A 14,131-nucleotide genomic window follows, 5' to 3' on the forward strand; every position below is an offset into this window, starting at 1 on the left:
GCAGCGGAGTCCCGCCCAACACCCAGACTTTATTCCAGATGCCACTCATCTTCAGCTCCTGGCTTTGTTGCCATGTGAGAAATCAAACAGAGGCTTTGCTGGTATCTCAGGGAGACTCCAAACACCACAGGACTGTTTGTTCTTTGATTACCTGCTTCTGTGACCTCATGGTACCCAAAAGGCCAACCAGCCAGCCCTGGTGAGCTCACAGAGCCATTCTTAAAAGTCCGCAAGAGCAAAGAAAGCAGAGGTCTGGAGATGGTGGTAAAAGATGAACGTAAGCATCGACGTCCGCAATGGTCCCCACCGCCCCGGAGCCAGGTGTTTCGTCATTCCCGGAGGCCGGGGCTGTGTGGGAATTTTTCTGCTGCTCTGAATTAAGGAGCAGGGCTCAGAGTTGGGACCAGACCCCTCCTCAAGGCAGACTGGCTGTGATAGACCCCCGCCCATCACCACCAGCCCTTTAGCCTTCAGTGAAGTCTGTGGCTTTAAGATGACTGGGGTAGTGAGGCTTCCGCCCACTGGGGAGTGATGTGGCCCCAGGCCGGGCCCCTAGGCCTGGTGAGTGAGACACAGCTGAGCTGGGGTCCAGACTCTGCTCAGAGCAGGAGCGATGGTGGCACAGAGGGAGAGGGAGTGGATAGTAGCTGACATAGCGGAAGGAAGCCAGACTTGGACCCTCCCTCCTGCTCCTCACACGCGAGAACTGCCTGCTGCCTGAGGGGTGCCCAGGAGCCCAAGGCTGGTGCCAGGAGTGGGGGCACCCCACCAGTGAACCAGTACTTGGCCACTCAGAGAACCTTCATCAAGCTCCTTCCAGCCCCCACTGTACCACCTGAGGCCCCCTTTCTCCATTTTGCCGTGTGACCTTAGGCAAATTACCTAACCTCCCAGAATCTCAGTTCTGCTTCTATAAATCCAGGAGGATAACGCCAGTCATGCAGTATTCTTGCAAGCGGCAATAAGATAATGAAGGGAAAGAAACTAGCCCTTGGATATGCTCTGGTGATACTGTTTTTTCCTAATAGGACATCTCCAGGACCACGGCAAAGGCGAAAAGCTAGGAGTTCCTCCCTAAACGTAGGCTGGAAACATAAGAATAAATAGTTGCCAAGTTACCAATTCTCACCTCTCAGTTTTTCCTGTCATATTAGTTACTGTAAATAATCCATTTCATTATGCCTAATTAAAGTTGAAGTGATGGCTCAGATTAAGTTATGGAAAACGTCAGAATAATTAAGCCTTCGAATTAAAGAAACTCACATCTGTTTAATTTTCAGCCTGACTGCACAGCGTTCCTCATGCTGCCATTTTCACCAGGATACAGAGAACCTCCACTTAACTTCCCCCTTTACGGCCTGGGGATCGTAAGGGTCACGTTTTGGAATTTGTCGTGGGTTTGTTCTCCTGTAATTACAGCTTCTCTTCTTAGCGCTGAGGTAGTTTCTGCCATTATGATGTTCTGTGGTCCCTGCGTCAGCTCCCCTCTTCTTCTCGAAGCACGTGGTCCTGGCACGACGGACCAGCTGGACCAGAGTCATGTGGAGGCAGGACCCTGAGGTCCCCTGGCTCTCCTGTTCCTGACTGTGGGCATGCTGAGTCCTCCTGGTCCCACCAGGGTCGTGGCCAGGTGAGATGAAAAAGAGTGACTTGAAGGGGGCTGGGACCTTTGGGACAGGCACCCCTCCAGCTGCCCATGAAAGACCTGGGGAGCCTTCTCCCACATTGTGTCTGGCCACGAGTGACCTCAGGTCCTTCGAGTATTTAAAGCAACTTTTCTGGGACCCAGCTACTGCAAGTGTCTAATTTGCCAGCAAAGATGTTGTGCTCCAAAGATTTGTTGACTTGGAATTTGGAACACGCTTTCCTACAGATGAGTTGTTCACAGCCCAGAAAACCTTGCGTAAGCTAGGATGCGCTGGAAATGTTATAGAATTGAGATGCAGCAGAGATTTTTAAACGTTGAGCTCCCTCAGCAGTTCTACCAACACTGGGGGGCCGGCCAGGGACGCCGGTCACCTTTATATCGCCGGGCAAGTTCTGCCCACGATTCTCATTCATCCAGTCCTGGAACTATGGGCTTCCAGAACCCAAGCTCAGATACATGGCACCCAGCTCCACCGTCCCAGCACTTCTGCATGGCGGGTCCCCCTTAGGAAGAGAGTCCTCGAGGCCAGTACCACACTCCCAGCGGTGGTGGTCATGCTGATGGCCTGCAGCTCCTTGTAGGAGTGGACACCCGCCTTGCCGTGTCTTCCATGCGGTTCAGCATACCCGCAGGCACACCCTCTTTCAAACCACACTCTCTCAATTCTCTCATTGTCAGTGTCCAGCCAGTCTCGACAAGATTTTCCAAGCCAGAGAAGCTCTTCTCTTCCATTGCTTCCCAGTTGCATTGCATGTCACCTCGTGCCAGATGCATAATCAGAGAAGTTGTGAAATTCCTGAAATTGCTCTATACTCCCTTGCCCTGTGCTATCCTCTCCCCCGCCCCAAACACCCATCCTGGGAGAGCCTCTCGGCTTTCTGGGAAGGAAAGAAAGTGCCACAGCCCTCCTCATTTCCAGAACGCCAGCAGCACTCACTCCTGGCCTTCAAGGACATGGGAGGGATTCCTCTGAGGCAGAAGCCCTGAGGAAGGGGAAGAAGAATTTCCCTCTACCCTTCTAAGCTCTTGGCTGAGACCCCAGTAATAAAGGACAGAGTGACAAGAGAAAAACAAACAGAACTTTATTAATGTATATATTTCATGGATACATGGGAGATAACTGGGGGAAAATGAAAAACTCCCCAAGGGGGCTCAGAATTCAAGATTAAATATCTTAATAAGAAAGGGGAAGGGAGATGTTCATGATCTTAGGGGAAGGAAATTGATTTTTCAGCAAGATGAATGGGCCCTTAAAAGAACAGATGAGAGGTATGATAGTTTGTGACCTACTTTGTCTGGTGTGGGGTTGACTTCTAAACTCTTCTCCTGCGATAAGAGCCAATCTTATGTGGTTGATGGCACTCCCAGCGAGAAGATTTATGACAATTGAGTTTCTTTGGAGGATCTGTCTTCAGGTAGATGAGGAGAATTTGAAGAAAGTGTCTCCCTGTATTTGCTGTTTTTCAAGTTCAACTCAACATGATCAATCTGCCAAGGCTGCGTTTCCTGGGGCAGCACGTCCTGACCTCCTACCGTCCTATTTTGGGGTGCCATCGCTTGCCACCCTGCAGCCCGCAGGACCCACTGGCAGGGCTCCTGCCCTAGCTCTAGGAATGGAGGAGCGACTGAGCTTGACTTCCCTTAGCTTAACCCTACTTGGCTCTAAGGGACAGAACACTGGTCAACACAGGCTAGGCTCAGCTCTCACCTCCAAGAAACTCCAGATCATTCTTATTTTCTATAACAGCATGACTGACATGTGCAAATCAGTGGTTTTTTAAGTATATTCACAGAGTTGTGCGACTATTGCCATAATGAATTTAAGGACACTTCCATCCCCCCTCCCGCCCCTTAACACTCAATGCTCCATGTTTCCCCAGCTCCCTTCCTCCACTGCCCCAGCAATCACTGATCCACGTTGGGCCTCTATAGGCTTTCCTGTTCCAGACACTTCATATCAATGGAATCATACCCTATGTGGCCTTTCTGACAGACTTCTTTCACTTCGCAAAATGTTTTCAAGATTCATCCCTGTTGTAGCATGAATCTTCACTTCATTCCTTACCATTGCTGAATTGTATTCCATGATATGGATATCCCCCATTTAATTTGTCCATTCACCAGCAATAGACATTTTGGGGTTTTTTTCCCTACATTTTGGCTATAGTGAATAGTGTTATGAACATTCCTGCATAAACATTTGCAGGGACATATGTTCTCCTTGCTCTTTGATATATACCCAGGAGTGTAACTGGTAGGTCATATGGTAACTCTACCACATCATTCTCTCCTTCCCCCCACCCCCGTGGTTGGTTTTTGCATGTTTATGGGGGCCTCTGACAGGGAAGAGGGGCCTCTTCCCTGTCCACAGAGGTGTTCATAGTTTCTTCAGCCATTTCATGCTTGGACCTGGGGATCCTAGGGTGGTTGTCATGTGGAGCACATTCCCGTCATCTCAGAAGGGCCCTGGGTGGCTCAGTTGATCATGATGTGGGACCTGAGTGGGGGCAGAATTACAGCAAGGCCCCCGATGGTGAAGGACATCACCAGCACAGGCCCTTGGCTCTGGCATTCTTAAGGCCGCACATCTAGCGGCCATCTTGGTCTTGTCAGCTGCCAGATCATTCTGTGAATACACTAAGAGCCACTTAATTATACACTTTAAATGGACAAATGGTATGGTATGTGGATTCTGTCTTAATAAAGCTGTTAAAAAAAACCCCACTACACAATGCAACCATTCCATTTCTAAGTATTTACCCAAAGGAAATGAGAACCTATGTCCGTCCACATAAAGACTTGCCTATAAATGTGCAAAGCAACTTTATTCATAGCAACCACAAGCTAGAAACAGCCCAAATGTTCATTAGCTGGCAAATGCATGAACAATTGTGGTATATCACAATTCCACAAACAGAATACAGCTCGGGGGTGGGGGCGGCGGTGAGGAATGAATTACTGATACAGTCAACATGGATAAATCTCAAAATCATGCTCATCGAAAGAAGTGAGACACAGAGAGAGAGTACGTACTGTTCTATTTCATTTATATAAAATTCTAGAAAATGCAAACCAATCTAAGTGTCAAACGACAGATCAATGATCACACAGGGCCGAAGGTGAAGGGAGGGGTAAACTGCAAAGGGGCAGGAACACTCATCTGGAGGTAGTAAAAATGTTCTGTGTCTTGATCGTGGTGTTTTCACAGGCATACACAGTTGTCAAAACTCATCAAGTTGTACACTTTCAATGCACACAGTCCTTTTTACATAATAGACTACATAAATGTATTTACATGTACTACATAAATATATTTACATAAATATACTAAACAAACATTTTAAGAGCGCACTGTAAACTGTAAAGCATTAGGATGTTTATTTGCCAGGGGCAGTATGAACCCCCCGGGGACCTTTGGGAAAGTCAACTATTTCCCACTCCATAATCACTTTACATGTAAAATTAAGAGTATTTCAAATACTCTCCCAATCTTTTCTATCTGACCCTCCGTGAGCATTTATTGAAAACCTACTATGTGTAAGGCCCTGTGTTAACTAGGGGAAGTGCATGAATGAAAAAGCACTTAAGCTAACAAACCAGCTCCAAGGCTGATATTTTGCCATTTGAGGAAGGAAACAAAATATGCTTTCATGAGTATTTTTCTGGTATGTCTTCTTTTCCCTTTTTTTTTTTTAAAGATTTTATTTATTTCTTTGACAGAGAGCATAAGCAAGGGGAGCAGCAGATAGAGAGGGTGGAGCGGGGAACCCAGTGAGGGGCTCGATCCCAGGAGCATGACCTGAGCTAAAGGCAGACACTTAACCAACTGAGCCACCCGGGCGCCCTGGTATGTCTTTTTCTATCTTTTTATTCTCAAACATTCTGTGTAAATTTTAGACATGATTCTTTTTTTTTTTTCCTAAGATTTTATTTTTTAAGTAATCCCTACACAAAATGTAGGGCTCAAACCCACAACCCTGAGTTCAACTCATATATTCCACTGACTGAGCCAGTCAGTTGCCCCTTAACATGATTCTTGATTAATAAGTTATATCTTGTTTTTAAAAATTCTATCTAAAGTCCCTTTCTTCCAACAAATACTTTCATTTATGTTTATTGGGATTAATTAGGGCTATTTTCATTCCTACCCTTCTTTTTATTGTTAATCAAGTTTTTCTGTTTTTTTTCACCTTTTTAAAATTTTTAATAAAAATGAGCAATATTTGGGGCACCTGGGTGACTTAGTTGGTTAAGCATCTGATTCTTGATTTTGGCTCAGGTCATGATCATATGGTCATGGGATTGAGCCCTGTTCAGTGTATTACGAAACATAATTTTTAAATTGACATATAATGTATTATTTGCCCCAGGGGTACAGGTCTGTGAATCATCAGGCTTACACATTTCACAGCACTCGCCATAGCATATACCCTCCCCAATGTCCATAACGCAGCCACCCTATCCCTACTCCCCCAACCCCCAGGAACTCTCAGTTTGTTTCATGAGATTAAGAGTCTCTTATGGTTTGTCTCCCTCCCAATCCCATCTTGTTTTATTTTTTCCCTCCCTAGCCCCTATGACCCCTGCCCTGCCTCTCAAATTCCTCACATCAGAGACATCATATGATAATTGTCTTTCTCTGATTGACTTATTTCACTTAGCGTCATACCCTCTAGTTCCATCCACCTCCTTCCAAATGGCAAGATTTTGGGTTTTTTGATGGCTGCATAGTATTCCATTGTATATATATACCACCTCTTCTTTATCCATTCATCTATTGATGGACATCTAGGTTCTTTCCATAGTTTGGCTATTGTGGACATACTTCTATAAACATTTGGGTGCACATGCCCCTTTGGATCACTACATTTGTATCTTTAGGGTAAATATCCAGTAGTGTGATTGTTGGGTTATAGGGTAGCTCTATTTTCAACTTTTTGAGGAGCCTCTATGCTGTTTTCCAGAGTGGCTGTACCAGCTTGCATTCCCACTAACAGTGTAGGACGGTTCACTTTTCTCTGCAACCTCACCAACACCTATCGTTTTCTGACTGTTTAATTTTAGCCATTCTGACTGGTGTGAGTTGGTATCTCACTGTGGTTTTGATTTGTATTTCCCTGATTCTGAGTAATGTTGAGCACTTTTTCACATGTCTGTTAGCCATTAGGATGTTTTCTTTGCCGAAACATCTGTTCCTGTCTTCTGCCCATTTCTTGATTGGATTATTTGTTCTTTGGGTGTTGAGTTTGATGAATTCTTTATAGATTTTGGATACTAGCACTTTATCTGATATGTCATTTGCAAATATATTCTCCCATTCTGTCAATTGTCTTTCAGTTTTGTTGACTGTTTCCTTTGCTGTGCATAAGCTTTTGATCTTGATGACGTCCCAATAGTTCATTTTTGCCCTTGCTTCCCTTGCCTTTGGTGATGTTTCTAGGAGAAAGTTGCTGTGACTGAGGTCGAAAAGGTTGCTGCCTGTGTTCTCCTCAAGGATTTTGATGGATTCCTGTCTCACATTGATGTCTTTCATCCATTTTGAGTGTATTTTAATGTGTGGTGAAGGAAATGGTCCAGTTTCATTCTTCTGCATGTGGCTGTCCAATTTTCTCAATACCATTTGTTGAAGAGACTGGTTTTTTTTTCCATTGGATATTCTTTCCTGCTTTGTCAAAGATTATTTAACCATAGAGTTGAGGGTCTATTTCTGGGCTCTCTATTCTGTTCCATTGATCTATGTGTCTGTTTCTGTCCCAGTACCATACTGTCTTGATGATGACAGCTTTGTAATAGAGCTTGAAGTCTGGAGTTGTGATGTCACCAACTTTGGTTTTCTTTTTCAACATTCCTCTGGCTATTTGGGATCTTTTCTAGTTTCATATAAATTTTAGGATTATTTGTTCCATTTCTTTGAAAAAAATTGATGGCATTTTGATAGAGATTGGGTTAAATGTGTAGATTGCTTGAGGTAGCATAGACCTTTTCACAATATTTGTTCTTCCAATCCATGAGCACGGAATGTTTTTCTATTTCTTTGTGTCTTCCTCAGTTTCTTTCATAAGTACTTTATAGTTTTCTGAGTACAAGTGCTTTGCCTCTTTGATTAGGCTTATTCCTAGGTATCTTATGGTTATGGGTGCAATTGTAAATGGAATCAACTCCTTAATATCTCTTTCTTCTGTCTTGCTGTTGGTGTATAGAAATGCAACTGATTTCTGTGCATTTTATATCTTGACACTTTACTGAATTCCTGTATGAGTTCTAGCAGTTTTGGAGTGGAGTCTTTTGGTTTTTCCACATAAAGTATCGTATCATCTGCAAAGACTGAGTTTGACCTCTTTGCTGATTTGGATGCCTTTTATTTCCTTTTGTTGTCTGATTGCTGAGGCTAGGACTTCTAGTACTATGTTGAATAGCTGTGGTGATAGTGGACATCCCTGCCACGTTCCTGACATTAGGAGAAAAGCTCTCAGTTTTTCCCCATTAAGAATGATATTCATTGTGGATTTTCATAGATGGCTTTGATGATATTGAGGTATGTACTCTCTATCCCTACACTTTGAAGTTTTTATCAAGAAAGGATGCTGTACTTTGTCAAATGCTTTTTCAGCATCTATTGAGTGTATCTTATGATTCTTGTTCTTTCTTTTATGAATGTATTGTATCACATTGATTGATTTGCAGACATTGAACCAAACTTGCAGCCCAGAAATAAATCTCACTTGGTCGTGGTGAATAATCCTTTTAATGTACTGTTGGATCCTATTGGCTAGTATTTTGGTGAGAATTTTTGTGTCCATGTTCATCAAGGATATTGTTCTGTAATTCTCCTTTATGATGGGGTCTTTGTTTGGTTTTGGGATCAAGGTAATGCTGGCCTCATAGAATGAGTTTGGAAGTTTTCCTTCTGTTTTTGTGTTTTGTAACAGTTTCAGGAGAATAGGTATTAATTCTTCTTTAAGTGTTTGGTAGAATTTCCCTGGGCAGCCATCTGGCCCTGAGCTCTTTGCTGGGAGATTTTTGATGACTGCTTCAATCTCCTTACTGGTTATGGGTCTGATCAGGTTTTCTATTTCTTCCCGGTTTAGTTTTGGTAGTTTATATATCTCTAGGAATGCATCCATTTCTTCCAGATTGTCAAAATTGTCCAGATTCTTCCAGATCTGTCAAATACGCCAGATTGCTGGCGTATAGTTGCTCATAATATGTTCATATAATTGTTTGTATTTCTTTGGTGTTGGTTGTGATCTCCCCTCTTTCATTTATAATTTTATTAATTTGGGTCCTTTCTCTTTTCTTTTTGATAAGTCTGACCAGGGGTTTAGCAATCTTATTAATTCTTTCAAAGAACCAGCTCCTAGTTTCATTGACCTGTTCTAGTATTCTCCTGGATTCTATTTCATTGACTTCTGCTCTGGTCTTTATTATTTCTCTTCTCCTGCTGGGTTTAGGCTTTCTTTGCTGTTCTTTCTCCAGCTCCTTTAGGTGTAGGGTTAGGTAGAGACCTTTCTTGTTTCTTGAAAAATGGCTTGTATGACTATATACTTTCCTCTCAGGACCGCCTTTGCTGTGTCCCACAGATTTTGAACAGTTGTGTTTTCATTATCATTTGTTTCCATGAAGTTCTTCAGTTCTTCTTCAATTTCCTGGTTTACCCACTCATTCTTTAGGAAGATGCTCTTTAGCCTCCATGTATTGGAGTTCTTTCCAACTTTCCTCTTATGATTGAGTTCTAGTTTCAGAGCATTGTGGTCTGAAAATATGCAGGGAATGATCCCAATCTTTGGTACCAGTTGAGACCCCATTTGTGACCCAGGACGTGATCTATTCTGGAGAATGTTCCATGTGCATTGGAGAAGAATGTGTATTCTGTTGCTTTGGCATATAATGTTCTGAATATATCTGTGATGTCCATCTGGTCCAGTGTGTCATTGAAAGCCTTTATTTCCTAGTTGATCTTTTGCTTAGATAATTTGTCCATTTCAGTGAAGGGGGTGTTAAATTTCCCTACTATTATTGTATTACTGTCAATGTGTTCCTTTGATTTTGTTATTAATTTGTTTATATCTTTGGCTGCTCCCATGTTAGGGGCATAGATATTTAAAATTGTTAGATCTTCCTGTTGGACAGACCCTTTAAGTATGACATAGTGCCCTTCCTCATCTCTTATTGTAGTCTTTGGCTTAAAGTCTAATTTATCTGATATAAGGATTGCCACCCCAGCTTTCTTTTGATGTCCATTAGCATGGTAAATTGTTTTCCATCCCCTCACTTTAAATCTGGAGGTGTCTTTCGCTCTAAAATGAGTTTCTTGAACCTGACGATTCACAGACCTGTACCCCTGGGGATAAAAATACATTATATGTTTATTAAAATAAAAAAAAAATTTTAAAAAGAAAAAAAAAGAAAAAAAGAAAATAAAATGAGTTTCTTGTAGACAGCATATCAATGGGTCTTGCTTTTGTTTTTATCCATTCTGATACCCTATGTCTTTTGATTGGGGCATTTAGCCTATTTACATTCAGGATAACTATTGAAAGATATGAATTTATTGCCATTGTATTGCCTGTAAGATGACTGTTACTGTATATTGTATCTGTTCCTTTCTGGTCAGTTACTTTTAGGCTCTCTCTTTGCCTAGAGGACCCTTTTCAATATTTCTTGTAGGGTTGGTTTGGTGTTTGCAAATTCTTTCAGTTTGGGGGGTTTTTTGTTCATTTGGTTGGTTGGTTTTTTGTTTTGTGTTTTTGTTTTGTTTTGTTTTTTGTTTTTTTGTTTGTTTTTGGTCCTGGAAGCTTTTTATTTCTCCTTCTATTTTCAATGACAGCCAAGCTGGATGTACTATTCTTGGCTGCATATTTTTCTTGTTTAGTGCTTTGAATATATCATGCCAGTCCTTTCTGGCCTGTCAGATCTCTGTGAATAGATCTTCTGCCAATCTAATATTTCTACCATTTTATGTTACAGACCTCTTTTCCTGAGCTGCTTTCAGGATTTTCTTTTTGTCCCTGACACTTGTAAGTTTTACTATGGATGACAGGGTGTGGACCTATATTTATTGATTTGGAGGGTGGTTCTCTGTGCCTCCTGGATTTTGATGCTTGTTCCCTTTGCCATATTAGGGAAATTCTCTACTATAATTTGCTCCAATATATCTTCTGCCTCTCTCTCTCTCTTCTTCTTCTGGGATCCCAATTATTCTAATTTTTTTTTGTCTTATGGTATCACTTATCTCTCGAATTCTCCACTCTCTCCACATGGTCCAGTTTCTTTGCTCAGCTTCTTTATTCTCCATCATTTGGTCTTCTATATCACTAATTCTCTCTTCTGCCTCATTTATCCTAACAGTAAGAGCCTCCGTTTATGATTTCACCTCATTAATAGCTTTTTAAATTACAATTTGGTTAGATTTTAATTCTTTTATTTCTGCAGAAAGGGATATTATTTCTCCAGAAAGGGATTCTCTAATCTCTTCCATGCTTTTTTCAAGGCCAGATAGCACCTTGATAATCATCATTCTGAACTCTAGTTCTGACATATTACTAATGTCCATATTGATTAGGTCCCTAGTCATCAGTACTGCCTCTTGTTCTTTTTTGGGGGGAGTGAGTTTTTCTGCCTTGTCATTCTATCCAGATAAGAATAGATGAATGAGAGAACAAAATACTAAAAGGGTGGCAAAGACCCCAGAAAAATATACTCTAACCAAATCAGAAGAGACCTGAAACTGGGGGAGAAGAATGGGGAAATAAATAAATAAATAAATAATAAACAATTAAAAAAAAACATATATATATATTAGACTGGTGAATAGAACAGAGCCACCCACTTGATTTTGAGTATATTCTGGTCTTTTAGAAGAAACTACTTCCCAAAATTTTAAAGAAAGAACAACTTACATATGTATATACAAAAATAAGGGTAAACACGATGAAAGGATGGAATATGACTGTAAAGATGAAAATTTTTAAATTTCTAAAAAAGAAATTGGTACTATAAGTTGGTTAGAAAGAGAAAAAAAAAAAAGAGGAGAGAATTTGATCAGGCTGGAGCCTGGAACAAAGCCATGTGCTAGATTTAGGGTATATTTTGATCTATTAGAAGAAATTGTATCCTAAAATTTTAAAGAAAAAACCCTCTATATGTATGCCAAAAAAAAAAAAAATAAGGCTAAATACCATGAAGGGATAAAATATGACTATAACAATGAAAATTTAAAAGATTTTTTAAAAGGTATTGATAAGATCAAATAGTTTGAAAAAACATTAAAATAGGAAGGAGGAAAATTTTTAAGAAATAGAATAAGAAAAAAAATTTTTTAAATTTAACTTTGAAAGACTAAAGGATCATGGGGGAAAGGCCATAAATTCTATGTATTGCTTTCCCCTAACTCTGGAGTTCCACTGTTCTCATTGATAGATGAACTTGGTCTTGGCTGGATGCTCTTGCTAATCTTTTGGGGAAGGGGCCTGTTGCAGTGATTCTCAAATGTCTTTGCCTGAGGCAGAATTGCACCGCCCTTGCCAGGGGCCAGGCTAAGTAATCTGCTCGGGTTCACTCTCAGGAGTTTTGTTCCCTGAACACTTTCTGTACAGCTTTAGAGGACAGAAATGAAAATGGCGACCTCCCAGTCTCTGGCTGGAGGAGCCGAGAGCTCAGGCCCCACTCCTCAGTGCACCCTCAGAGAAAAGCAGTCAATCCCTCCCATCTCCCTAGTCTCTGGCCACACTCCATGCTCACCAGGCCTGTGACCGAACATTTCTATCTCTGGTGCATGGCCCCATTTGGAGTCTCCAAACCCAGGAGATTCCTGCAGTGTGCTTCTGCACCACTCCTCCTGGGAGAGGAAGGTGAGTCTCCCAGGTCTGCCACTTGTGGGGTCCCTGCTCGAAGAACCATAGTCTGACTGTGCCTTGGAGCATGGTTTAAGGTGGTCCTGAGCCGGGAGCCCCCTCCTCAGCTCCGTAGAGCTGGCTTCCCTGCTCCGATACCTGGGAGCTCTGCTGCACTCAGGCACCCCCTTGGGTCTTTCTGTGACCCTGCAGGTCCTGAGACCACACTGTCCCCATGAGGGCTTCACCCCTCTGGAGTGATGTCCCTCGGTTCTAAAGTTCTGATTTTGTGCTCCGCTGCTCTCTGCCAGGAGCCAGCCCCTCCCACCACCATCTCTATTCCCATATATCCCCTCGGATTCACTTCTCTGTAGATCCTACCTTCTAGGAAATGATCACTTTTCTGTTCCTAGCATTGCTGCTCTTCTCCTCTTCTATATCCTGTTGAGTTTGTAGGTGTTCAGAATGGTTTGATAACTATCTAGCTGAACTCCTGGGACCTGATGATATTCAGATCTCCTACTTCTCTGCCATCTTGCTCCTCTCTCTCTCTCTCTCTCTCTCTCTCTTTTTTTTTTCCACTTTTTCTGACAGATCTCTTTTTGTTTCCTCCACCCCATTAACTTGGAAGACATACATCTATTTCTATTTCTTGTGTGATTTGCCTTACTTTAATAGAACACATAACTTTATGTTTTTTCCCCCAAAATGCTAAAGGTCATTGTTAGTTTTATCTTTGTCCTCTCAGAACAAAGACCTTAGCTGTCTTCTACGTCTTCTCTAAAAATTCTTCTCCCATCTTGTCTATTTTCTATGTTATTTAAAGTTAAGTTTCTCCTTGTTTCTAAAAGCTTTTAACCATCAATATTGTCTGCATTTACATTTATCAATATAAGTTGAAGATTCCTTTGCACACTTTTGCTTCTTGCATCTCAATACTTTTTTCCTAGATTCATTTTTCTTCATACTTAATTCTTTAGCTGTTTTTTTCTGCCTGGCTCGGTAAGCAATAAGTGCTCTGTATGTCTGGAAATAATGTTTATTTCATCCTCACTTGTGAAAAATAGTTTAGGTGGGTATAGAATTCTAGCTTAACATTTTACCCTTCTTCCTCTCATTGAGGATATTTCTCCCCTGTCTTCTGCCATCAGCTCCTACCTGTAGTGTTTTTTGTTAATCTGATGGTTTTCTGGGTTTTGTTTTGAGGAATATGTCTTTTCTTTCCAGTGACTTTTAAGGTTTCAAGTTAGCCTCAATGTCCTGTGATTACAAAATTCTAATTTTGTTGTGAGACTACCAGCTTAGTTGTTCTTGAGGATGCATTATAACTTCCTGGCCTCAAAAACCTAACAGATTAATAACTGTTTTGAAAGCTCGAATGGTTTACAGTCAAATGAAGAACATATTCATTGAGTTAAATAGTATTACTATCAAAGAGTTTCTCATTATGTTGTCTTTTCAAAACAACTTAAATAGATCTGATAGAAGTGGCCATAAATCAGTACTTCTGCTTAATGTCAGGTACTCTCACTTATTTTATATGAAACCCAGCGTTAAAATAACACAATTTGCAAATAGGATATGAAAATCATTTCATGGTCATTATGTATAGGTATGTCTCATTACAAAACTGATCTCTAAAAGAAAAAGA

Source organism: Martes martes (assembly GCF_963455335.1).
Source record: "Martes martes genome assembly, chromosome: 11".
NCBI lineage: Eukaryota > Metazoa > Chordata > Mammalia > Carnivora > Mustelidae > Martes > Martes martes.